At 41.9% G+C, this 27,410-nt stretch overlaps 1 long non-coding RNA gene across 2 annotated transcripts; it reads right to left on the bottom strand.

The window, feature by feature from the left end:
* Positions 1-24,466: 24,466 nt before the first annotated feature.
* LOC115208411 (uncharacterized) lies at positions 24,467-27,027 on the bottom strand. 2 transcript variants are annotated; one of them, XR_003881164.1, is made up of 3 exons: positions 26,994-27,027; positions 25,579-25,670; positions 24,467-24,730 (listed from the first exon to the last, which is right to left on the bottom strand). It is a non-coding gene; the product is annotated as an uncharacterized LOC115208411 (long non-coding RNA). The 2 variants fall into 2 exon arrangements; XR_003881163.1 differs by lacking the exon at positions 26,994-27,027 and adding an exon at positions 26,494-26,626.
* Positions 27,028-27,410: the final 383 nt, after the last annotated feature.

The following is a 27,410-nucleotide window of genomic DNA, read 5'->3' as shown; positions in this document are numbered from 1 at the left end:
GTCTGATTTTTTCTGGCTGGGCACTCTGCTGACATAATCTAATGTTTTGCTTTCGTTGTAAAGCCTTTTTGAAATCGGACAGTGGGGTTAGATTAACCTGTTGAGGATCTTATCCCGATCTTATCCCGGTATTGGGATTCATTGTCATGTGACCATGGCGGGGAATTCAAAACTGCAAGAGTAATCATTTCAAAAAATCAAATAATCAACTATTTTCCTCCATTTGAAAGATATATCTCCTAAATCTAACCACGCTGTCCGATTTTCAGAGGCATTACGGAGAATGCACAAAGTTAGGTTATGTGAGGAGAGTACATTGACAATAGCTGCGTGTAATGTTTAGCCAATTCAAAGAAGGGCATCAACAGACAGAAAACTAGCTAGAATTATGCACTTACCTTTGACAATCTGCATCAGATGACACTCATAGGACATTATGTTATACAATACATGCATTTTTAGTTCCATCAAGTTCATATTTATATCCAAAAACAGCATTTACAGTCGCGGTGAAATTCAGAATTTTTTTCGGCTCGAATGCACCCAGTGAATCCAGCATTACAAATCACGGAATTACTATTCGAAAACATTGGTAAATTATAATATTGTCATTCAAAGAATAATATATTATCATCTCGTAATTGCTACCGAATGGCCAGATCTCAAAATAACTTTACTGGGAAATCACATTTTGCATAAACTGGGTACTATGCTAACAACAATAAGCTATATGCTAAGCTAAGCTAAGCTATACCGTTAGCATTAGCATCATCTAATATCGATAATAACATTCTAAATATCCCCTTACCTTTGATTATCTCCATCAGAAGGCGCTGCCAGAGATCCCAGGTCCAGAACAAATGTGGTTTCTTTTGACAAAGTTCATAATTTATGTCCAAATAGTTAGCGTTCAGTAGGCTCCCACAAAATGAGGTGGGCAGTGTAAAGTCACGTCGAAAAGCTAAAGAAAACCTAGTAAATAATCTATTTACGTTTGTTTAAACATGTCAAACGTTGTTTAGCACTAATCTTTTGTTCCATTTTTAACGTGAAACATCAGTAAACATCAGTAATATTTTCACACAACCTATCAAGTGTCTAGAATAAACGATAATGACAAAGGCACTCTTCTCAGATTCATGCGCAGGCGCAAAAAATGAAGTGATGACGTGTCAACTTGTAAGCTTTCTAATTCGGTCTGTATTCATGACAGATGCTTCCAACAACTTTCTAAAGATCGTTGACATCTAGTGGAAGCAGTAGGAGTTGCGAACTGAATCCTTTCTCACTGTGGTATCTTTAAAACAATGACACTAAATAGTACAGTCACAAAATTCTCATTTTTTTTAATCTATTTTTCACAGGTTTTTGCCTGCAATATGAGTTTTGTTATACTTACAGACACCATTCAAACTGTTTTAGAAAATTCAGAGTGTTTTCTATCCGAATGTGTTAATAATATGCATATCCTAGCTTCTGAGTTGGTGTAGGAGGCAGTTAAAAATGGGCACATATTTCTTTCAAAATTCTCAATACTGCCCCCGTGGCCCGTAGAGGTTAACGAGATTCTTGTCTTTAAATAGCTGTAAAATAGTCATATGTTTGAGAAATTGAAGTAATAGTATTTCTAACGATTCAAAAATCGCGCCACTGGAATTTCAGTAGCTGTTACGTAGGTGGGACGAAATCGTCCCACATACCCCAGAGAGGTTAATTTGACAACTGCAACGTAATATATAAATAAATACATGTTTGACCTTAACTATGCACGTAATGTTTGTGGATTCAATTAAAAGTATTAGTGAAGTGAAAAGTAATTTGAACTTTTTTAGGAAAACTTCAGTGTACTATACCAGTCTACAATAAAAGTATTGCACTTGCAGCAGAGGTGACTCGGACTCACTCTCTCATTTACATTTTAGTAGACACTCTTATCCAGAGCAACTTGAAGTAACGAGGGTTAAGTGCCTTGCTCAAGGGCACATTGACACATTTTTCACCTACTCAGCACAGGGATTCAAACCAGCAACCTTTCGGTTACTGATCCAACCTCTTAACCACCAGGCTACCTGCTCCCCTACTCTCTTGTGATAAGGTAGCCCGGCTTGCAACTTCAAAATCAGTGTCATCCTCGGCTCAAGACGGAGTTTCCCCTAAGTCTAATGTTAAAGACATTGGTTTCCAGAGCGGGGAGACTGGGGTTCAGAGCCCACCTTTGACAGAAGCAAATGAGCTTGATCAGCATCACAGTGTTTCTTTCTGTGATTGTAGTACATATTGTAGATTGTAATATAGTTCAATTGACTTGAACACTAAACAGCTTGGAGGAGGTTATTTTTCTGTCAGTAACACCATGATAATAAACATGCTTTGAGATCAAAACAATCTCCATTTTGACCGTACTCCAAGAAGTAATATTTCATGTGCAGTAGACTTAAGGCTGATTTGGACACTACGGAGCGTAGCACAGTTTTGCAATGTCATTGTTCTTCACCAAAAATATTATGGCATTTGACACTGTTTTTTTCTAACCCGGAAATGGAGACCCTATGTATCATTCCTTGCGAAGACTGAGGGGCAGTATTGAGTGACTTTTGCAATGGAAGTCCCGCCCCTGTGTCTACATCACATATTTTCTGGTATCCCTTCTGTTATAAACACACAAAGTGGGACGTGGTACTACTTTGCTGCTACTACTTGCTATACTACTTGCAGGCTTCCTTTTAGCTTTAGATTTGCTACTCACAATTATATCTGTCTCTGTCCAGTTTTGAGGAGCGTCTGTGTGAGCTGGTGAGACAATACGAGCACCTCTACAACCCTTCGATGTGGTTATATTTGGACAAGCATGCAGAAGACTACAACTGGAGGGAGATATCACAAAATTTGAACACCGATACTGATATCAAAGAAACATGGAGAAGGATTCGGTGCTGGTATGCTTGCAATCTTGAAAGGGTGAATTAGATGAGGAGTGGGCATGCCACTGGTGTGTAAGTCCTGCCGATTGTCCGACATTTACGTGAAACACCGTCAGACAGACACCAGATATGGTATGTATTCGTCATGCAGCCGAGTCCTTTTGTACAGTGTGTGTGTTTGTGATCTTCTGTTTAGCAGACCTAATTATAACATGTGAAATCAGCTCCTTTCTGGATGGGAGAAATTGTGAGTGGGAAATATTCAGTACCTGTGTTGATATCATAATGAATATTATTTAATACATTTAGAATAAGGCTGTAACGTAACAAAATGTGGAAAAAGTCAAGGGGTCTGAATACTTTCCAAATGCACTGTACGAATAACATTACTACACAGATCGTACATGTAATGTTAGCTAGCGAGCCAGCTAATGTTAGCTAGCTAGCTAACAGTGTGTTTTAACTTGCAATGAAAACAACTTTGAGAAAATTAGAAACGTATAATATCTGAAAATATAGCTAGACTCTTACCCTTGTAAATGAATGAAAGCTTCTCCATCTCTGTCACAGATGCCATGCTTGCCCGTCCTTTGAAGATGTAATCCAGGCAGGTGTTTTATACAACAGCCTTCTGTGTTCTCTTTTCGACTCCCTTCGCATTTGCAATCATAAGCCTGAATGTTCTCCATATCCTTAGCTGTCATACTCTGCTTCTACCGGCATTCCACTGATTTCAAAACTCGGTCCTCCAGAAAGTGGAGAGCCTTAGAAACACTTGTGCAGTTCTTCGTGATATCTTTCAAAAATTACGCTTTAGAAAGGATTACCTACAAATACTAAGCAGCTCATATTATAGACAGCAGCGTGCTACATGGCAGACCATCCTGAACTCATCTCTCGGCATGTCCAGCCCATCCATTATTTCAACCAATCATGGCTAGCAGGAATGTTACTGTCTTTTTCCTTGGCTAAACCAACTAGGCTCGTAATTTAACAAACTTATTTGTATTTATAGCTGGCATACAAATGTGTTTTTAAGGCACATGAAAGTTCACGTTCCAGAAAACATTTCTGCCCTAAAACACATTTTGATAAAAAAAAAAAAAAAAACAGTCAAATGTGTCTACTGTAGTAGTGATCCGCGACATACGCCTAGTTTCCTGAAACATTTTCTGTGTATGTAATGATATGTAGGCTGTGTGTGCCATTTTTAAATATACAGTGCCAGTCAAAAGTTGACACACCTACTCATTCCAGGGTTTTTCATTATTTGAACTATTTTCTACATTGTAGAATAATAGTGAAGACATCAAAACTATGAAATAGTAACCAAAAAAGCTTTAAACAACTCAAAATATATTTTATATTTGAGATTCTTCAAAGTAGCCTCCCTTTGCCTTGATGACTGCTTTGCACACTCTTGGCATTCTCTCAACCAGCTTCATGAGGTAGTCACCTGGAATGCGTTTCAATTAACAGGTGTGCCTTGTTAAAAGTTAATTTGTGGAATTTCTTTCCTTCTTAATGTGTTTGAGCCAATCAGTAGTGTTGTGACAAGATAGGGGTGATTTACAAAAGATAGCCCTATTTGGTAAAAGACCAAGTCCATATTATGACAAGAACAGCTCAAATAAGCAAAGAGAAATGACAGCCCATCATTACTTTAAGACATGAAGGTCAGTCAATACGGAAAATGTCAAGAACTTATGTCAAGAACTTTGAAAGTTTCTTCAAGTGCAGTCGCAAAAACCAACAAGCACTATGATGAAATTGGCTCTCATGAGGACCGCCACAGGAAAGGAAGACCCAGAGTTACCTCTGCTGCAGAGGATAAGTTCATTAGAGTTAACTGCACCTCAGATTGCATTCCAAATAAATTCTTCACAGAGTTCAAGTAACACATCTCAACATCAACTGTTCAGAGGAGACTGCGTGAATCAGTTCTTCATGGTTGAATTTCTGCAAAGAAACCCCTACTAAAGGACACCAATAATAAGAAGAGACTTGCTTGGGCCAAGAAACACGAGCAAAGGTCATGTGGAACCCAAAAGGGTTCTATCTGTAACCAAAAGGGGTAGTGTAGATAACAGGTATTGTGTAAATGTAAAACTTGTCCAAGACAGTTCACAGAACTGTCAATAAATTTTATTTAGCCAATGTATTAATTACAAATGGACCTAACATTAGATAGTTAATCCAGAGATTCTTACCTTTGTCTCGATTATGCAATCATCGCCCTGGTGAGTGACGTTAAACTTGAGACAGGCATTTGTAGTTCTGTATGTTAGCCACATTAGGAGATAATTAGCATTTCATTTTGGGGGAGTTAATACAGGCGAAAATATTTATAAAATTGACCGTGTTCGAGAGATATTTATACGGTTGTCAAAACGTCACGCCCGGGTAAACCCACACGAAACAGACCTTAATTTAAGTGTTTCTAAAATGAATTGTGGAAAAAAAACTATTGGAACCATTTCCATGTTTGATCGCTAGGTTTTATGACTCATATTGTAGTTCAGCGTAGAAACGTGGTAATTAAATACAATGAACATAATCCATTGTGCCTGTTGTTTACAGCTCGGACCGAGATCTGTATATAATGATGACATGCTCATGTCTCCACCCTAACAATGGGAGTTGTTATCACAAAGGCGGAAAGGAAGAGGACAAGATTAGGTCCAAAATAAACCCATAAAAATGCATTGGCTTTAAAACCTGTTAGGGACAGATGTTCCGCTAGCGGAACGCCTCACCAATATCCAATGGTATAGCGTGGCACAAAATACAAATACCTCAAAAATGCTATAACTTCAATTTCTCAAACATATGACTATTTTACACCATTTTAAAGATAAGACTCTCGTTAATCTAACCAAACTGTCCAATTTCAAAAAGGCTTTACAGCGAAAGCAAAACATTAGATTATGTCAGGAGAGTACCCTCCTAAAAATAATCACACAGCCATTTTCAAAGCAAGCATATATGTCACAAAAACCAAAACCACAGCTAAATGCAGCACTAACCTTTGATGATCTTCATCAGATGACACTCCTAGGACATTATGTTATACAATACATGCATGTTTTGTTCAATCAAGTTCATATTTATATAAAAAATGTAACTACTGCTGTGAGAGAGAGTGGACGAAAGCGCAGAGGAGTTAGTGTTCATCATATTTAATTAAGAAAGAACACTATACAAACAAAACAAGAAACTGACAGCCAAACAGTCCTGTCAGGTGAAACACAATGGCAGAATCAATTACCCACAAAATGCCAACGGAAAAACATGCACTTATGTGTGACTCCCAATCAACAACAACGAACTTCAGCTGTGCCTGATTGGGGGCCACACACGGCCCAAAACAAAGAAATACAAAAACATAGAAAAAGAACATAGAACGCCCACCCAATGTAACACCCTGGCCTAACCAAAATAAAGAACAAAAACCCCTCTCTATGGCCAGGGCGTTACAGTACCCCCCCCCCCAAGGTGCGGACTCCGGCCGCAAAACCTGACACTGAAGGGGAGGGTCCGGGTGGGCCTTCTTACGGCGGCGGCTCAGGTGCGGGACGTGGCCTCTGCCCCACCCTTGGCGTCACCCTCTTAGGTGGCGCACCTGGCCGCGCCGAAGGTCTGGTGGGCGACTCTGACTTCGCCCGGCTGGCAGGCGACCCTTGTTGTGCCCGGCTGGCGGACGACCCTGGCTGCGCCCGGCTGGCGGATGACCCTTGCTGCGCCCGGCTGGCGGACGACCCTGGCTGCGCCCGGCTGGCGGATGACCCTTGCTGCGCCCGGCTGGCGGGCGGCGATGGCTGCGCCCGGCTGGCGGGTGTCCCTTGCTGCGCCCGGCTGGAGGACGACCCTGGCTGCGCCCGGCTGGCGGGCCATTCTGGACGATCCGGACAGGCGGGCCACTCTGGCAGATCCGGACAGGCGGGCCACTCTGGCAGATCCGGACAGGCGGGCCACTCTGGCAGATCCGGACAGGCTGGCCACTCTGGCAGATCCGGTCAGGCGGGCCACTCTGGCAGACCCGGTCAGGCGGGCCACTCTGGCAGCTCCGAACAGGCGGGCCACTCTGGCAGCTCCGAACAGGCGGGCCACTCTGGCAGCTCCGAACAGGCGGGCCACTCTGGCAGCTCCGAACAGGCGGGCCACTCTGGCAGCTCCGAACAGGCGGGCCACTCTGGCAGCTCCGAACAGGCGGGCCACTCTGGCAGCTCCGAACAGGCGGGCCACTCTGGCAGCTCAGAACAGGCGGGCCACTCTGGCAGATCCGGACAGGCGGGCCGCTCTGGCAGCTCCTGACTGGCGGGCGGCTCTGGCAGCTCCTGACTGGCGGGCGGTTCTGGCAGCTCCTGACTGGCGGGCGGCTCTGGCAGCTCCTGACTGGCGGGCGGCTCTGGCAGCTCCTGACTGGCGGGCGGCTCTGGCAGCTCCTGACTGGCGGGCGGCTCTGGCAGCTGCTGACTGGCGGGCGGCTCTGGCAGCTCCTGACTGGCGGGCGGCTCTGGTGACTCCGGACTGGTGAGACCCACTGGAGGCCTAGTCCTGGGAGGTGGCACAGGATGGACCAGGATGGGGAGACCCACTGGAGGCCTGGTCCGTGGAGCAGGCACAGGACAGACCAGGATGGGGAGACCCACTGGAGGCTTGGTCCGAGGAGGAGGCACAGGCTTAACCAGGATGGGGAGACCCACTGGAGGCCTGGTCCGTGGAGCAGGCACAGGACAGACCAGGATGGGGAGACCCACTGGAGGCCTGGTCCGAGGAGGAGGCACAAGCTTAACCAGGATGGGGAGACCCACTGGAGGCCTGGTCCATGGAGCAGGCACAGGTTAGACCAGGATGGGGAGACCCACTTGAGGCCTGGTCCGAGGAGGAGGCACAGGACGGACCGGGTCCAGAAGACGCACTGGAGGTCTAGAGCGCACGGCCTGCACAACCCATCCTGGCTCGATGCCCAACCTCCCCCGGCAGATGTTAGGAGCTGGGATGTAGCGCACCGGGCTCTCCACGCGTACTGCGGACACCGTGCGCTTTACCGCATAACACGGTGTCTGACCAGTACTGCGCTGCCTCCTGTAAGCACGGGGAGCTGGCTCAGGTCTCCAACCTGACTCTGCCACACTCCCCGTGTGCCCCCCCCAATTTTTTTGGGGGGGCTGCCTCTCGGGCTTCCTTCCCAGCCGTGTTCCCTCATACCGTTGCCGTTGGTCCTTCTTTCCTGCTGCCTCCACTCTTCTGAGTGCCTCTACCTGTTCCCATGGGAGGCGATCCCTTCTGACCAGGATCTCTTCCCAAGTGTAGGATCCCTTGGCGTGCAGGATGTCCTCCCATGTCCAGTCCTTTCTCTCCCTGGTCCAGGATCCTTGCTCCTCCTGGCACTGCTCCTTCCTCCGCTGCTTGGTCCGTTGTTGGTGGGTAATTCTGTAACAACTGCCGTGAGAGAGAGTGAACCAAAACGCAGCGGAGTTAGTGTTCATCATATTTAATTAAGAAAGAACACTATACAAACAAAACAAGAAACTGACAGCCAAACAGTCCTGTCAGGTGAAACACAATGACAAAAACAATTACCCACAAAACCCCAACGGAAAAACATGCACTTATGTGTGACTCCCAATCAACAACAACAAACTTCAGCTGTGCCTGATTGGGAGCCACACACGACCCAAAACAAATAAATCCAAAAACATAGAAAAAGACCATAGAACGCACACCCAATGTAACACCCTGGCCTAACCAAAATAAAGAACAAAAACCCCTCTCTATGGCCAGGGCGTTACAAAAAAACAGCTTTTTACGTTAGCATGTGATGTTCAGAACTAGCATACCCACTGAATTTACTAAATTACTCACAATAAACGTTGACAAAAAACATAACAAATATATTAAGAATTATAGATACAGAACTACTTTATGCAATCGTGGTGTCAGATTTTAAAATAGCTTTTTGGTGAAAGCACATTTTTTAATATTCTGAGTACATAGCCCGGCCATCACGGCTAGCTAATTTGACACCCACCAAGTTTGGCCCTCACCAAACTCAGATTTACTATAAGAAAAATTGGATTACCTTTGCTGTTCTTCGTCAGAATGCACTCCCAGGACTTCTACTTCAACAACAAATGTTGTTTTGGTTCGAAATAATCCATAGTTATATCCAAATAGCTCCGTTTTGTTCGTGCAATGAGGTCACTATCCGAAGGGTGACGCGTGGGCGCATTTAGTGACAAAAAATTCAAAATATTCCATTACCGTACTTCAAAGCATGTCAAACGCTGTTTAAAATAAATTTTTATGCTATTTTTCTCATAAAATAGCGATAATATTCCAACCGGGCGACGTTGTGTTCATTCAAACACTGAAAGAAAAACATGGAGTTGTCTCGTGTACGCGCGCCTCAGTGTCATTGTTCTCAGCAGGACCACTCACAAAAACCCCTGCTGTTTTTCGCCCAGACACTGGAGAGCTCTCATTTCACTTTCTGGCGCCTTCCTAGAGCCAATGGAAGCCTTAGAAAATGTCACGTTACAGCAGAGATGCTGTATTTTTGATAGAGATGCCCTAGAAGGAGAACAAATTGTCAGACAGGGCACTTCCTGTATAGAATCTTCTCAGGTTTTGGCCTGCCATATGAGTTCTGTTATACTCACAGACACCATTCAAACAGTTTTAGAAACTTTACAGTGTTTTCTATCCAAATCTACTATTTATATGCATATTCTAGTTTCTGGGCAGGAGTAGTAACTAGATTAAATCGGGTACGTTTTTTATCAGGCCGTGAAAATACTGCCCCCTATCCCAAACAGGTTAATATGGACAGATTATGGCGAGAGTAATAATAAAATAGTCTATCTGGATGGATATACTTTTTACTTTTACACCTGCTATGATAGATTATACGCACACAGACTGCATAGATCGCGTTAGAGAGGAATGTACACAACACTACGATGACAGGAATAGAGACAGTTTGTGAAAGTATGCCTTATCTGCTTTGAAGAACTGTTACAATTATTTTGTCAGACATCTCTGCAGCATACTGAACTTATGCAGTCTAGCCTAGCTAAATAGGATGACTAAAGACAGTACAGTATGGGGAGCACAGATATAACGTTAGATGGGCTGGCTGGCTGCTACTGCCTGAGCAGAGAGGACATGATGACTTTAAGCATATTGCTTCTCTTTACAACAGGAGAATAGCCTATGAAAATGAACCACGGGATTTAAGTGCATAGATGGCGCCGATAGACATGTCAGCTGTGCTTCTAGCTCCTAGTATTTTGTTTTTGTGTGTTGTTTCTTACATTATTAGCCAAGAATGTTTTTTGTGTTATTACATGCTGCCGGAAATAACTTTTGGATATTAGAGCGGGGGTAACTCACCAGCATTAAGACCAGGAATACAACTTTCCCAAATTGGATCCTTTGTTCATACCCACCAGGGCAATTGAACTAATCCCAGAGGCTGCTCCAAGACGCCGCTGGCGGAGAAGAGATATTCGGATTCGACTTCTAGTCCGACTCAAGACGCGGGCACACCATGCACCGCTCCGAGTATATTATTCGCTAATGTTCAGTCTCTGGACAATAAAGTAGATGAGCTCAGGGCGAGGATCTCCTTCCAAAGAGACATCAGGGACTGTAACATACTCTGTTTCACGGAATCATGGCTCTCTCCAGAAATTCTGTCCCATCCATACAGCCAGCTGGGTTCTCAGTACATCACGCAAACAGGAATAAAGAACTCTCCGGGAAGAACAAAGGCGGTGGTGTATGTTTCATGATTAACTACTCATGGTGTGATTGTGTAGTACAGAAACTCAAGTCCTTTTGTTCACCCGACCTAGAATACCTCACAATCAAATCCAGCCTCAATGACGGCCCTTAAGGAACTACACTGGACTTTGTGCAAACTGGAAACCACATATCCTGAATCCATGCTTCAAGATTGTTTTGATCATGCGGACTGGGATATGTTCCGGGTAGCCTCTGAGAATAACACTGGCATATACACGGACACGGTGACTGAGTTCATCAGGAAGTGTATAGGGAATGTTTTTCCTGCTGTGACTATTAAAACTTACCCAAACCAAAAACCATGGATAGATGGCAGCATTTGTGCAAAACTGAAACCACGAACCACCACATTTAACCATGGCAAGGTGACTGGGAATATGGTAGAATACAAACAGTGTAGTTATTCCCTCCATATGCAATCAAACAGGCAAAACATCAGTACAGACACAAAGTGGAGTTGCAATTCAGTGGCTCAGACACGAGACATATGTGGCATGGTCTAAAGACAATCACGGATTACAAAGGGAAAACCAGCCATGTCACGGACACCGACGTCTTGCTCCCGGACCAGCTGAACACCTTCTTCGCCCGCTTTGAGGATAACACAGAGTCACCGACACGGCCTGCTCCCAAGGACTGTAGGCTCTCGTTCTCCATGGCCCGCTTTGAGGATAACACAGAGTCACCGACACGGCCCGGTCCCAAGGACTGTAGGCTCTCGTTCTCCATGGCCAACGTGAGTAATACATTTAAGCGTGTTAACCCTCACAAGGCTGCCGGCCCAGATGGTGTCCCTAGCCGTGTCCTCAGAGCATGCACAGTCCAGCTGGCTGGAGTGTTTATGGACATATTCAATCTCTCCCTATCCCAGTCTGCTGTCCCCACTTGTTTCAAGATGTCCACCATTGTTCCTGTACCCAAGAAAGAAAAGGTTACTGAACTAAATGACTATCACCCCATAGCACTCACTTCTGTCATCATGAAGTGCTTTGAGAGGCTAGTTAAGGATCATATCAGCCTTACCTGACACCCTAGACCCACTTCAATTTGCATACTGCCCCAATAGATCCACAGACGATGCCATTGCCATTGCTATGCACACTGCCCTATCCCATCTAGACAAGAGGAATACTTATGTAAGAATGCTGTTCATTGGTTATAGCTCAGCCTTCAACACCATAGTACCCTCCAAGCTCATCAACTCGGGGCCCTGGGTCTGAACCCTGCCCTGTGCAACTGGGTCCTGGACTTCCTGATAGGAAACAACACCTCCACTTCACTGATCCTCAACACGGGGCTCCACAAGGGTGAGTGCTCAGCCCCCTCCTGTACTCCCATGACTGTGTGGCCACACATGCCTCTAACTCAATCATCAAGTTTGCAGATGACACAACAGTAGTAGGCCTGATTACCAACAATAACTAGACAGCCTACAAGGAGGAGGTGAGGGCCCTGGTGGAGTGGTCCCAGGAAAATAACCTCTCCCTCAATGTTAACAAAAGGAAGGAGCTGATCGTGGACTTCAGGAAACAGCAGAGGGAGCATGCCTCTATCCACATCAAAGGGACCACGTTCAAGAAGGTGGAAAGCTTCAAGAACACCTCTGCCGGCCAAGCACTCCCCTAACCCAGACAACGCTGGTCCAATTGTGCCCTGCCCCATGGATCTCCCGATTGTGGCCAGCTGTGAAAGAGACTGGACTCGAACCAGAAACTCTAATGGCACAGATAGCACTGCGATGCAGTGCCTTAGACCACTGCACCACTCGTGAGGCCCTTATAAACTGTATTCTATTCTACTGTATTTTAGTCAATTCCACTCTGACATTGCTAGTCCTAATATTTACATATTTCTTAATTCCATTCTTTTACTTTTAGATTTGTGTGTATTGTTGTGAATTGTTAGATGCTAATGCACTGTTAGAGCTAGGAACACAAGCATTTTGCAACACCTTCAATAACATCTGCTAAATATGTGTATGAGATCAATAACATTTTATTTGAGCTTAAATAATTTTTTCCCCCTTGCCCATTTCGAGACAGGTGCATGATAATGGTCCATTCTAAATCAAAACAAATTTCACACATATGACTCGTTTCAGGAAACTAGGCATATGTCACGCTTCACTACTTCACTGGAGAGCCATTTGAACGTAAACTTTTTTGGTTTTAGAGAGCAATTCACACCAGACATCCCAAGAATATTGTGAAACTGAAACAGTTTTGTAAAGAGGAATGGTCCAAAATTTCTCCTGACCATTGTGCGGGTCTGCTCCGCAACTACAGAAAATGTTTGGTTGAGGTTCTTGCTGCCAAAGGAGAGTCAACCTGTTATTAAATCCAAGGGTTCACATACTTTTTCCAACCATGCACTGTGAATGTTTACATGGTGTGTTCAATAAAGACATGAACAATGTATAATTGTTTGTGTGTTATTAGTTTAAGCAGACTGTGTTTGTCTATTGTTGTGACTTAGATGAAGATCAGATAAAATGTTATGACCAATTTATGCAAAAATCCAGGTAATTCTAAAGGGTTCACATACTTTTTCTTCTCACTGTTTGTGTAGGTAATCCTTTCTAACACGGCTAAACAAAAGACTCTATGCAAGTAACCATTTCAATAGAATGTTTATGATATCACTGCGACAACTGTCAATAGACGTAGCTGGTAAATTTGCTCTCGCTATCTACTCTGATTTTCAAAGCACTCTCGTCTGAGTGTACCAGAGCGCAGAATAACTGACAAATGTACAAACGTCAACACCCGTTGAATATGGCCGGTGTCAGTAAACGTTGGCAAAAATGTTGAATTAAAGTTTTGCCAGCAGCACAGTTGCGGTCACCAATGCTCTGGATAACATAAAAACTGCCTAACCAGCTCTGCTAAGGGCGAGTAAAATGGTCAGAGTGAGCAGTTCTCTCATTTGTGTCTGGAAGTACACTACCGGTCCAAAGTTTTAGAACACCTACTCATTCAAGGGTTTTTCTTTATTTTTTATTTTTTCTACATTGTAGAATAATAGTGAAGACATCAAACTATGAAATAACACATATGCAATCATGTAGTAACCAAAAAAGTGTTAAACAAATTAAAATATATTTCATATTTGAGGTTCTTCAAATAGCCACCCTTTGCATTGATGACAGCTTTGCATAAATAACTAAATTAACGATAGAGGGGGACCTGTTTCACTGATAACCGCGCAACACAGAATAGCCGAATGTGCACACTCTCTCAAATCGTTTGGAGAAAATATCCTATTTTATTCAACTATGTTCAATTGTATTCTTCATAATATAAAATCATATAAAATATGGCCACGTAATTCTAAGCAAATCTTGTCTGCTAAATGAACTAGTGTAGTCTACTAGTGTAGATCAGGGCCTAAAATAAGGACAACTGAGGGTGCTATTCGGTTCTTCTGAAATAGACTACATTTTATTCATATCATGCACGAAAATGTATGTATTCACTACTGTAAGTTGCTCTGGATAAGAGTGTGTGCTAAAAATGAAAAATTGAATGTTTTTTTTAGACCTGTCAAATAAATGTATTTATTGTGATGGTGTCGGTGTTACGTTCCTCCTAAGAAGAGGTAGGTGCAGGAGTCAGGTGCAGGAGAGCAAGGAATTTCCAGGGCACAATAGTTTATTAAACGTCCCAAACATGACAACAACAGGTGGGAAAACACACCCAACGAAGTCACCATACACAGGGAAATAAACGTAACACACGGAGGAGAAACCTCTACTCCAAAATACTCTACACATGGTAAAACACGACCGTGAGGAAACAAAAAACCCTGTGGCGCAAACACGCACCCCCAGCAGAGCAACAACAGCAAATAATCCCGCACAAAGAATAGCAGGCAGCGGCGGTTAATAAACCCACCGAAATCAACTAATAGGACACAGGTGTAAATAAATCAGACAGACAAAAATGAAAAGCAAAAACGGATCGGTGGCAGCTAGTAGGCCGGCGACGACGACCGCCGAGCACCGCCCGAACAGGGAGAGGAGCCACCTTCGGTGGAAGTCGTGACAGTCAGCTATATTACATGGATTTATTAGACTTTTAAAATGTAGATGTTCCAAAGGTCTGCATCTGTGGCTTGTAGGCTATGGAAACAAGGAGATGCTAAATGTGTATGTGATCCGTTTCAATAAACTAGGCGTATGTCGCACGTCACTACCTCATAGGAGAAGCATTTGAACTTTCAAGACAACAATTAAGACATTGGACACAATAAATACATGTGATTCTCATAAACAGTTTACATTCTCAATGTCTCGTTTCATAATAAGACCTGGCTTTAGATTAGGTGACGGCCAACTATCATCACAAGTATTAAAAGTATTTATAGAGCCAAGTGTGTCATCCATCATAATAGTTCCAAAACATCTATTTTATTAACAATTATAGTTGTTTGTGACAGAATTTCAAAAGTATTCTACAAATCCATCCAACCTCAGCCACCTCAACAGTGGTGTTTATAAGTAAAACCAAATGTGTCATTGTGGCTTCGCTGCTCTCATTTGGATCATTACTCTGTCTTCATCACCTTCATTTGTCTTTGCATCTGTCTGTGCCAGATGACCCATTGTCTCTGGTGGCAGTTTGTGTTAGCGAGGGCTCTCCTCATTAGTAACCTTAGTAGCGGATAGGAGAGTCCTGGCTTTATGGGATCTAATTACCTTGCCTCTTCCCCTCAGTCTCCACGCTGACAGCTTTGAGCTCCCCTTTAGCCCTTTAACACAATCAGGTCTTCCAGTCTTGGATGACTTTTCCTGGATAAGGAGTCAGCCAATCTGTCTAAATTAATCTACCGGTTCAAGGTTGCAAGAGGTCCCCTGATGATGGAACTAGGAAGTATTATTTGGTGCTAGGTGCCTTGTGTTTTTCTAAATAAAATAATAAATTGTATGCTGAACAGTTGAGGAAAAACAAAGAGACGATATCCCCATGATAATTGTCCAATAAAGCAAGTCGGAGGAGACGTTCAGCAAATCAGAGCGGTGTTATTTATTATATGACAAACAAATGACTGAGGAAAAGGCCAAAAAGGCTCAAAAGTCACTACTCCCTCTTCAAGATAATTAGCTTTGAATTGAAAAGGACAAATTCACCCACATATTGTATTATATAATATTACAAGTACAGTTAGTATCATAAGTAGGGAAAGGGGATGCCTAGTAAGCTGCAAAAGTGAATGCATTCAACCAAAATGTGTCTTTCACATTTAACTCAATCCCTCTGAATCAGAGAGGAGCTGGGGGCTGCCTAAATCGACATCCACGTCATTGGTGCCCAAGGAGCAGTTGTTGGGGGTTAACTGGCTTGCTCAAGGGTATATTTTTCCACCTTGCCGGCTTGGGGATTTGAACCAGTGACCTTTCGGTTAATGGCCCAACGCTCTTTAACTGCTAGGCTACCTCACCCCCCTTGAATCTTTTTCACATTTGGCTGATTTTTTTTTGTCATTGATCTACACAAAATACTCCATAATGTCAAAGTGAAAAGAAAATTCCACAACTGTTTTCTAATTTATACAAATGAAATATACTAATTTCATAACTACTAAACCAAATTAGTTCAGGAGTAACATTTTGCATAACAAATCATGGACTCACTCTGTGTGAAATAATATTAGTCAACATGATTTTTGAATGACTACCCCTTCCTCTGTCCCCCATACATTCAACATCTGTTAGATCCCTCATTCAAATATTGCATTTCAAGCACAGATTCAACTGCAAAGACCAGGGAGCTTTTTGCAAGCCTCATAAAGGACAGTGATTGGTAGATAGGTAATAATAACAAATCAGACATGAATATCTATTTAAGCATGGCCAAGTTAATAATATGCTGTGGATGATTTATTAAACCACCCAAACACAAAGATACAGTTGTCCTTTGGAATTGAGATGCAGGACAGGAAGGAAACTGCTCAGGTATGTCGCCATGAGGCCTTGGTGAGGATGGATCAACCACATTGTAGTGACTCCACAATAATGACCTAAATGAAAAGACATGCATCATGCACTAAAGTAACACTGCAAAAAAAAAAGAAAAAAAAAAGGCAAAATTACAATTAAATCCTTTTTGATCCAACTTCGTGACACAATAAAATGTGAAGAAATCCAAGGTGGTTGAATACATACCACTGTATATTGTTTTGCTTAACTATTTCAACCAAGCTGATTCAAACAGACTGTCGATCTGGCCTAGCACAGGACATAAAGATCAAATCAAGCCTTATTTTGGTCTCCACATTACCTATAAGTGTGCAATACTGAGTTTATACACATGCTCTCTTTTTCTTTCAAATCAAAACTGGTAATTGCTGAGTAATTCCTAACATATTCTTAACATTTGTGCGGATTTGCTTTATTGATCAATGAGTTAGAATTGTTATCAACCAATTAAAGTAAATGCTAATTTAATCTCGGCAACCTAACCAAAATCTTCCAAAAAGACCAGCTTCTCAATTAGGTTCTGCGAGGAGAGGTATGAGATATGAAACTAGGGCTACCGGAGTGTATCCTTTTTGGTAGCTCCACCCGCTTTTCTCTGCAAGTCTAATGGGCCAAGTGTCCCCTACCTTCCAAAATATGCCAGGTAAAATTGTTATTTGTGACACAAAACCAGAACAATTATTCATTGTTATTTGTTGCATCTCACAGTCCTGGGACAGACAATTGTACTTGAATTACTTTCTTCTGGTCCAGTTGTAGAACAAAATTGTATTTTATTTTCAGCTAAGGAAATGACCATGCACCTCCAGTCAGACAGGTACTAGAAAAAATAACTAAAGTATCTTTGTGTAGTGACAAAGGCTGATTTTGTCGCATTACGCCAAAAAAAAAAAAAAACAGAAAGTGAGAATGCACACATCAAACCAACTGAGGAAAACACCCTACGATTTCATAATGACATATACAGAAAAAGTTACCATTTGGGGAAAACTCTAATTCACCAGATTTTAACTGGGCGGTTATACTTTACTTTTCTAGATTTGTTATTTATTTAAATGTATTTGGGTACATATTCCCATTCTAAATCAACTACTAGGGCATCTTAATGACTTTAAAATCATTTTTACCATTATGATAACATTGTGTCACCAGCATGAGTAGTAATGCCAATGACAGTAAGTAACAGCAATGATACATGTTTGGTAAATGAGGATTTTCTGAAATGGAGGCCACAGATGCTCAAATCTAAGGTCATTAATCCTTTAAAAACTATTTGCTAAAGTGATATGATTAATAATTTAGCTGACAATGTAATTTCCCTTTAAATTGAATAACACCCAAGGGACACTTAGGATTTAAACACCAAATTATCAATGGAATCCTCAAATTTATGTTATGATTAGCTAATCATTTTCTTTAAGGGTCCAAAGCAGCCTTTTTTTAAATCATTTCTGGGTAACAATTAAATACCTTACTTTAATTGTTTTCAATTAGCAAACAGCCATTTCTCAAGCAAGACTTTTGCTAGGACTGTCTGAGTGTGGAGAAGAAAACAGAAAACTAGCTGTTATTGGCAGAGGTTTTGAACTCGCTTTCTTATTGGTCACCAGGCAGGCCAAAACTCCATCCCACCAAAACAGGCTGACATTTCAGCCGGTCTTTTCAAGCACCTCTTACACTAAAAGAGCCTTATGTTCACAATTTCACAGTATTATTCCAAACTCATAGTGTGGAAATACACTGAGTGTACAAAACATTAAGCATTAAGAACACCCTCCTAACATAGAGATTTTAGATTTGTGTGTATTGTGAAATTGTTAGATGTTACTGCACTGTTGGATCTAGAAACAAGCATTTCGCTACACCCACAATAACATCTGCTAAACCAATAAAATTTGATTTTAGTTGCACCCCCCTCCCCTTTTGCTCTCAGAGCAGCCTCAATTCGTCAGGGCATGGAGTCTACATGGTGTCGAAAGCGTTTCTTACGTTCTCCCCTCGGGTGTAGCTCGTCTGAGGAGGAGACGTAAATGCCTGGGCCTAAACACACCAGGTAATACAGATGAAAGGGGAAGAAATGTGGGGTGCAATGAGCGATAAATAAATCAGACCACAACCAGAACTCAATTTTAACCCTCAGGGGATGTTTAGTGAATTAGTTAAATAAACAATATAAAACACACCCATAAATAATCAGTAAGAAACAAAACAACCACAACAAGGGAAGGTAAGAGAAGGGAATGTTTGGGATCGGGGTCCAAGTAATGAAAATAAACAAGAAGGTCCCTCCTCTTCTACACACCTAATCCTTCCTAACACACTCTAAACCCTAACCCACTGTCCTACCTGGTTCCAAGAAAAATACAAGGGTGACACCCGCCCGGCTAACCTAGTGTATAAAACAATGGGTTATCTACGTGAGCATGTACACCCATGGGCAGATCTACCTTTTCCCTTCTCCAGGACCTAGGTAGGGTGGAGCGCCTCAGGAGGACAGGCTGAAACACAAACAAAGAAATTAACACAAAAAACAAGTGTCCTCTCTCTCTCCCCCTCTCTTCTTCTCTTCTCACATGGCAAACAGATATCCTCTCTGTAATCAGCTACAGCCACGCCCACCATCGTTAGCCGCAACTCGGTACACCTGTAATGCCCAGGACACAAACACACTAACAGGGGAAAATGGGGAACAAGAAAAACGTAACACGTAACAGCGTTCCACAGGGATGCTGGCCCATGTTGACACTAATGCTTCCCACAGTTGTATCAAGTTGTCTGGATGTCCTTTGGGTGGTGGACCATTCTCAATACACACGGGAAACTGTTCAACATGAAAAACCCAGCAGCATTGAAGTTCTTGACACAAACTGGTGCCTGGAACCTGATACCATACCTCGTTCAAAGGCACTTAAATATTTTGTCTTGCCCATTCACCCTTAAAAATAGCTTAATCCTTCTTTAACCTGTTTCATTCCCTTCATCTAAACTAATTGAAGTGGATTTAACAAGTGAAATAAATAAGAGATCATAACTTTCACCTGGTCAATCAGTATGTCATGAAAAGAGTATGTGTTCTTAATGTTTTGTACAATCAGTGAATATATAAAACATAGGAAAATCTAGTTTTGGACCGCACTGGGTCTTTAATATAGACCCCTCCCCCAATAACAGTTTGGCAATGGAGGGAATGCTCAAGGTCCTTGCATATCTTTGCAATGAGTAATTTTCAAGGCGTTAACATCAATTACATCAAACTTAGGAACACACATTATACTAGTCAAATACAGGTATTTTAATAGCCTTCTATGTTTTTATTGATCTATATCAGTGGTTCCCATACTTTTTATAGTCCCATACACCTTAAAATATTCAACCTCCAGCTGCATACCCCCTCTAGCACCAGGGTCAGCGCACTCTCAAATGTTGTCACACACACTATACGATACATTTATTAAACATAAGAATTAGTGAGTTTTTGTCACAACCCGGCTCATCGGAAGTGACAAAGAGATCTTTTAGGACCATGGCACAAAAAATTATTTAATAATAATCAATAATTTAGCTCTTTATTTAGCCATCTTACATATACAATTTTATTTGTTCATCGAAAATTGTGAATAACTCACCACAGGTTAATGAGTGCTTGAAAGGATCCACATAACTCTGCAATGCTGGGTTGTATTGGAGAGAGTCTCAGTCTTAAATCATTTCCCACACACAGTCTGTGCCTGTATTTAGTTTTCATGCTAGTGAGGGCCGAGAATCCACTCTCACATAGGTACATGGTTGCAAAAGGCATCACTGTCTTAACAGCGCAATTTGCCAAGGTAGGATACTCTGAGCGCAGCCCAATCCAGAAATCTGGCAGTGGCTTCTGATTAAATTCAATTTTCACAGAACCACTTGTTGCAATTTCGATGAGGCTCTCTTGTTCAGATATCGGTAAGTGGACTGGAGGCAGGGCATGAAAGGGATAACGAATCCAGTTGTTTGTGTCATCCGTTTCAGGAAAGTACCTGCGTAGTTGCACACCCAACTCACTCAGGTGCTTTGCTATATCACATTTAACATTGTCCGTAAGCTTGAGTTCATTTGCACACAAAAAATCATACAACGATGGAAAGACCTGTGTTTTGTCCTTATTAATGCAGACAGAGAAGAGCTCCAACTTCTTAATCATAGCCTCAATTTTGTCCCGCACATTGAATATAGTTGCGGAGAGTCTCTGTAATCCTAGATTCAGATCATTCAGGCGAGAAACTCGTCATCATGCAAGCGGTCAGACAAGTGAAAATTATGGTCAGTAAAGAAAACTTTCAGCTCGTCTCTCAATTCAAAAAAACGTATCAATACTTTGCTCCTTGATAACCAGCACACTTCTGTATGTTGTAAAAGCGTTACATGGTCGCTGCCCATACCATTGCATAGTGCAGAAAATACACAAGAGTTCAGGGGCCTTGCTTTAACAAAGTTAACTATTTTCACTGTAGTGTCCAAAACGTCTTTCAAGCTGTCAGGCATTCCTTTGGCAGCAAGAGTCTCTCGGTGGATGCTGCAGTGTACCCAAGTGGCATCGGGAGCAACTGCTTGCACGCGCGTTACCACTCCACTATGTCTCCCTGTCATGGCTTTTGTGCCATCAGTACAGATACCAACACATCTTGACCACCAAAGTCCATTTGATGTCACAAAGCTGTCCAGTACTTTAAAAATATCCTCTCCTGTTGTCCTGGTTTCCAGTGGTTTGCAGAAGAGGATGTGTTCCTTAATTGACCCCCCCATAAATGTAACGGACATATACCAGGAGCTGTGCCAGGCCCGCCACGTCTGTTGACTCATCCAGCTGTAAAGCATAGAATTCACTGGCTTGTATGCATGCGGAGCAGTAAATGTTTCAAAACATCTCCTGCCATGTCACTGATGCGTTGTGAAATAGTGTTGTTTGATGAAGTCATTGTCTGTATAGTTTTTTGGGGCCTTTTCCCCCAGCATTGTCCCAGCCATATCCGCAGCAGCAGGAAGAATTAAGTCCTCCACAATAGTGTGGGACTTGCCTGTCCTAGCCACTCGGTAGCTCACTATATAAGACGCTTCTAGCCCCTTCTTATTAATGGTATCTGTTGCTTTTATACATGTATTGCTACTCGAAAGTCATCTTAATTCTCGCTCAAAAAACACCTGTGGCTTATTTTTCAAATTGGCATGTTTTGTTTCTAAATGTCTGCGCAAGAGTGAAGGTTTCATCAAGTTGTGAGATAGTACTTTTGCACATACAACACACTGTGACTGAGGAAAGGCACTACTCCCAATATAAGTGAACCCAAATCAATGTAGTTCTCATCATATTTGCGCCTCTTCAATGGTCCAACGTCCCTATCTGTTGTTCGGTGCTTCCCGGGTAAGGGGACAGTAGCTCTTCGGCTGCATCAGATTCACAACTGTCAGTCTCCATGCTAGCTGGGCTAACAACAAATGTAGAATTACTGATGCTGGCATTGGATGTGCTTGTGTCGTCAACAGGTGCAGGTGTAGTATTGCTGGTAGTAGCAGTACTACCAGTAGAGCTGGTATGTGTCTCTATGGACACAGGCCTTACTTTTTTTAACCATTTATCAATTTTCGAGCAAACGGAATGAGCAGCACCTACGTTTGGCTACATTCGGACCGTTAGTGGAATTCCTGCGAGAGAGTAACGGTTAATGTGATAGGATGTTAATGATTTGACTAGGCTACCTGTATTTGACATTGTGTTATTTCGCTGAACACTAGATGGTTCAATTTTATTTTTGGCAGTGAAACGAGGCTACTAGGCTATTAAGATGGACGAGTATATCTGTTGCTATCAGGAAAGCATGTGTAGGCTATACTAAAGTTGCTGTAAGTACATAACCACTGTGATCAGTGTATTTATTTAGTTTGCTATCCATATTACTTATCAGTCCAACAACTGGATATAACAGTCTATTGCCCTTTCATTGGGTTTTAATTCAATGGCTAATATTTAGTGTGAAGAGTGCTTTTCATTGCGTGAAAGTGTGATAAGAGTGCAGGAACATCTCGTATTTCATTTGTAGAATTAAAATACATGAAAACCAAGACTTGGTGGTCATGAAATGTCAGCCGGTGTTTGTCAACCAAATAACTGCCAGTCTCACGGTAATTGATTGTTAATTAACATAAACACGTTTAGCATCTCCTGGCTTCCACACATAGCCTACAAGCCACTGATGCAAACCTTTGGAACATCAACATTTTAAAAAGTCTAATAAATCAATGTAATATAGCCTACACCATCACAATAGATCCATTATTTATTTTAGACATGTCTAAAGAAACATGATATGAAGAAAATGTAGTCTATTTCAAAAGAACAGAATAGTATACTCTGAGTTGTCTTTATGTTAGGCCCTGATATGGCTATGCCATATGGCTGTGAGCTACACTAGTTCATTTAGCAGACAAGATTTGCTTAGAATTCCGTGGCATTCATTTTTATTATTTTATAGTATAAAGAATACAATTGAACATAGCTGAATAAATAGAAAGGATATTTTCTCCAAATGATTTCCAAGGAAGTGCACACTATTCTGTGTTGAGCGGTTAACAAAAAAAGAGGTCCTCCTATATGCTTAATTTAGAGTTATTTATGTAACTTTAGTTGCGATACAAACATTGGGCTTTATGTTTAGATTTTTAATACATTTAAGGCTGCATGATGCAACTCTAATGATGATTTGAAAAAAAATGCATGATAAGCATGAGCTCTGATTTGTTTCTTGTGCAGGCTGTACACACTTCATCAGTCATTGTGCCCTTGGGCTGAATATAATTATATAATATAACAGAACAAGCACTAGCCAATGTCAATCTACTATCCCCCATAGTAGAAAGGTTGACCTATTCTATTGGTAAACCTCTTCTGTGCAAGAAATAAATATTCCAATATTCCAGTTGTGGGATGCGATAGATCCCAAATTAATACAACCACTCGCATCCAAAAATGATGAGGCTGATGCAACAGATCACAACGTTTAGCTTAAAATGTTAATAAACTATTAGGCTATTTCTTCACATCACAAGCGCAGCAATGTGCACACGGCAGTAGGCTATAAGCACGAATGTTCCAAAATGCAATCAATTAGCAGGGAAATGAGATTATGCATGTACTGTAATGCTTTATTATAAAAGTGCTGCCTATGTATGCCAGTTGGGCTCTACACCGGTTTTAAAGCAAATTAATGTGCTTAATTTTAAGAAGTTTTCTGGCCACTTTAGTTGTGATACATACCTTATCAAAACATATAGGTCTGTGGGCTAGGCTATATGAGGTGTGCAACTATGATTTGTCCCCCCAAAAAAGGCATGCATTGTTTCTTGACATACTGCACACGCTGGGCATCACTCACAAGTGATAATACATAATTCACAAGTGATAGGCTAATATTGTCACCCATCAGACTATTCTTATTTCAATGTTGTCTTTACATATAATAAATGATATATGTGTGAAATTAGTTTTGATTTAGAATGGACCATTATTATGCACCTGTCTCGGAACAGGTGCATAATAAATAGCGAATGGAGGAGCTTTTCCCTTGGTTCATTTTCATGCCAGCCAGGTAGGCTATACTCCTGTTGTAAAGAGAACCAATGTGCTTAATATTAGAAAAGTTGATAGATAAATAAATATAATAGGCCTAGCCTATAGAAAGCTGATGGGATCCTCTTTTTAATAGAGGCCATCAAAACTGTTTTCTCACGCAATTGCATGTGGCATTAAAACGGTCACCATAACAGCCCTAGTTATGATAAATTATGATATGGTTATGACTGTGTCATAACGCCGGGTATCGAGTAAAGAGTTACCTTATGTGCATTTATACATATTTTACATAATGTGCTTATTGTTCGATAATTGCAACTCCAATATGGTAAGGGAATCGCTGAGGCCACATAAAGGAAGGCCACAGGAAGGTCAAGGTATGGTGGATGCAGGCCTGGAGGGTCATGACTCCATCTCCTGGGGATACAGAATGTATTTAGCATACAGAAAAGGGTTACAATCAAACCAAAAAATAAATGCAGAGCCTTTTAAAACTTTATGACAATAAGAGTAGGAATTTGCACACAGTGACAGTCATGAACATAAAGCTGTGCACCTGGTTTACCAACATGTAAACATGTAGATATTCTGGATCGATATTCTGATTCTGTTCTCATACCTAGTACTTTGCTCATGTGACCCCTACATTAAATGTGGCTATGAGTGTGTTAGTGGATTTGACATTTGTGTGATCAATCACTTCAAAACCACCAGCAATCTCAGCATAAGCTTCCATTTCCTCAGAGTTCTCCTCAAGGTCTTCATCAACCCCATGCAATGCTGAAAACACAGATGAGTCAAGTAAACTCTACACTGCTGTTGCTTCTATATAATCACTGAGGAGCCATCATATAATCTCAATTGGAGACAGCTATTGTTTAAAAATCATCTGAGCATCAGTTTATAATAGGCTACACTGCATAATATGTACAACTGCAAATTGCCAGTGTGAAACAACAGCTATGCAGATGGCCGTCCAAGGAGATGGTTCAAGACATTCACAAACAACATGTTTGGCCCAACAGGTACAATCCCTGATGGGTCAGACCTATGATTTGTGAACTTCTGGAACCATCGTTCTACCCACCTCCTTGTTATACTACATGGCAGAAACCAGAGAGACATCTTCCTTACAGACCATGAGTGTTGATGCCAATCCAACACATGACATATATTCATTCTTATGTCATGCTTCTCACAGTATTTTAGTTTTACACAAAACATTACATTACAGGGAACAGTGCACAGCTAGTCCAAATCCTTACATGATGCCACTTGGGACCTCTTGTATGCTTGATCATCTGACACGTCTGAACCCAGCTCTGCTATTCATTGTTCTTCTATCAGGAATTCTTGTCTGGAAAAGGATAATATTACTTACAAAGGATGCTCAAAAGTCAAAAGTAACCCACTGAGGCTGCGCCAGTGGCTTGGCTTCAAATAGGAGGCAGACCAAAACATGAAATTGCACTGCAGAGAGTGAACATAGTTTAGACTTTTTAGCCCTTCCTGTACTAGTTATAGCCTAATACTAACAATATGGTGAGCACCGAAACCTAGTGTTTCATATAGTTACAGACGACAAGTTGTAAACATAGCCTAGCTAGGCACTGGTAACTACAAACAAAAACAATTTCCACCCTTCTAGCCAGTCAACAAGAGATTATATGCAGCTACAAAAATACACAACATACATTAGTAGACTGATTTCATGTTTTGAAATGTGTTTTAGTTTACTAGATGGACAGTATGATGTTCCCTAATATCCATTTACCATGATAGCTAGCATGGAATAGCCTTCATTTCTAACTACACTGTTTGTTTTCAGCGAAATTCCCAGTCACCTTGCCATGGTTAAATGCGATGGTTCGCACTTTCAGTTTTGCGCGAATGCTGCCATCTATCCAAGGTTACTTTTTAGGGTAGGTTTTAATAGTCACAGTGGGTACAACATCTCCTATACACTTCCTGATAAACTCAGTCACCGTATCAGTGTATTTGTCAGTTATTCTTGGAGGCTACCCGGAACATATCCCAGGCCGCGTGATCAAAACAATCTTGAAGCGTGGATTCCGATTGGTCAACAGTATGTTTATGTTATATACTGTAAAAAAAAAAGAATTGACCAAATTAAATTATCATTGTAATTGCGCACGCATTGCTTTCAGACATCCACCTACCCCAATGCTCTGTTGCTGATGACTGAGATGAAAGCAGGAGCAGATTTCAGGTGCAGGACAAGTCACCCTCTATTTGACATGACTGGCATGTGACTTTTGGAGGATGGCCTGGTGTCAAGAAGGGAAGCAAAGAAGCCACGTCTCTCCAGGAAAAACATCAGGGACAGACTGATATTCTGCAAAATGTACAGGGATTGGACTGCTGAGGACTGGGGTAAAGTCATTTTCTCTGATGAATCCCCTTTCCGATTGTTTGGGGCATCCGGAAAAAAGCTTGTGAGAGTGCACACAACCATTAGCTTATTTTACCAAGTCAACAATGACATTTTGTCAAGGGACCCAACGAATACCAACGACGCTACCCTTCTGCACCCCATATCAACCAACATGCCAACTAGTAGTGACAAGGCTATATTGTTGTCATTCAGTAATACTGTAGCGACCCGCACAGACAGTTGTGGGTTATGTGTTAGGCTATTAGTGGGTTGTGTCGTACTTACCAGTGTTCGCGGGGTCATGCCAATCAACCTGCTATCTGCCAATCACGGGAATGCCTGGAATGTTCTGATACCGGGCAGCCTGGTGGTTGGCGGAGTGGCGTGGAGGGGGGTTGGGCAGGGGGATGGAGCATTGGAAGTTAAGACCGGGTTTAGCCATTGTTCTCTCTCTTACGCCTGGGCTTCACAAGAGAAGGTCACGGTTGGTTTGTAGTGTACCTTTCATTTATTTGGCGTGGGCTACGGCCAAACAGTAGCCTGTGTTAAGTTGGGTTAATAAACCGTCCATTCGTTAACTCCATCCTCTGTCTGGACAATTGTTCCTTCATGATCTAGTCAGGTCATTACAATACTGTAACGTTGCTGTAGCCTACTGTACATCACATTATTATCCACCTAGCTAGCTAGTGATAGCTTAGC

The sequence above is a fragment of the Salmo trutta genome, chromosome 14 (assembly GCF_901001165.1).
Source record: "Salmo trutta chromosome 14, fSalTru1.1, whole genome shotgun sequence".
Lineage (NCBI taxonomy): Eukaryota > Metazoa > Chordata > Actinopteri > Salmoniformes > Salmonidae > Salmo > Salmo trutta.
This window is presented reverse-complemented; position numbering and strand designations above follow the sequence as displayed.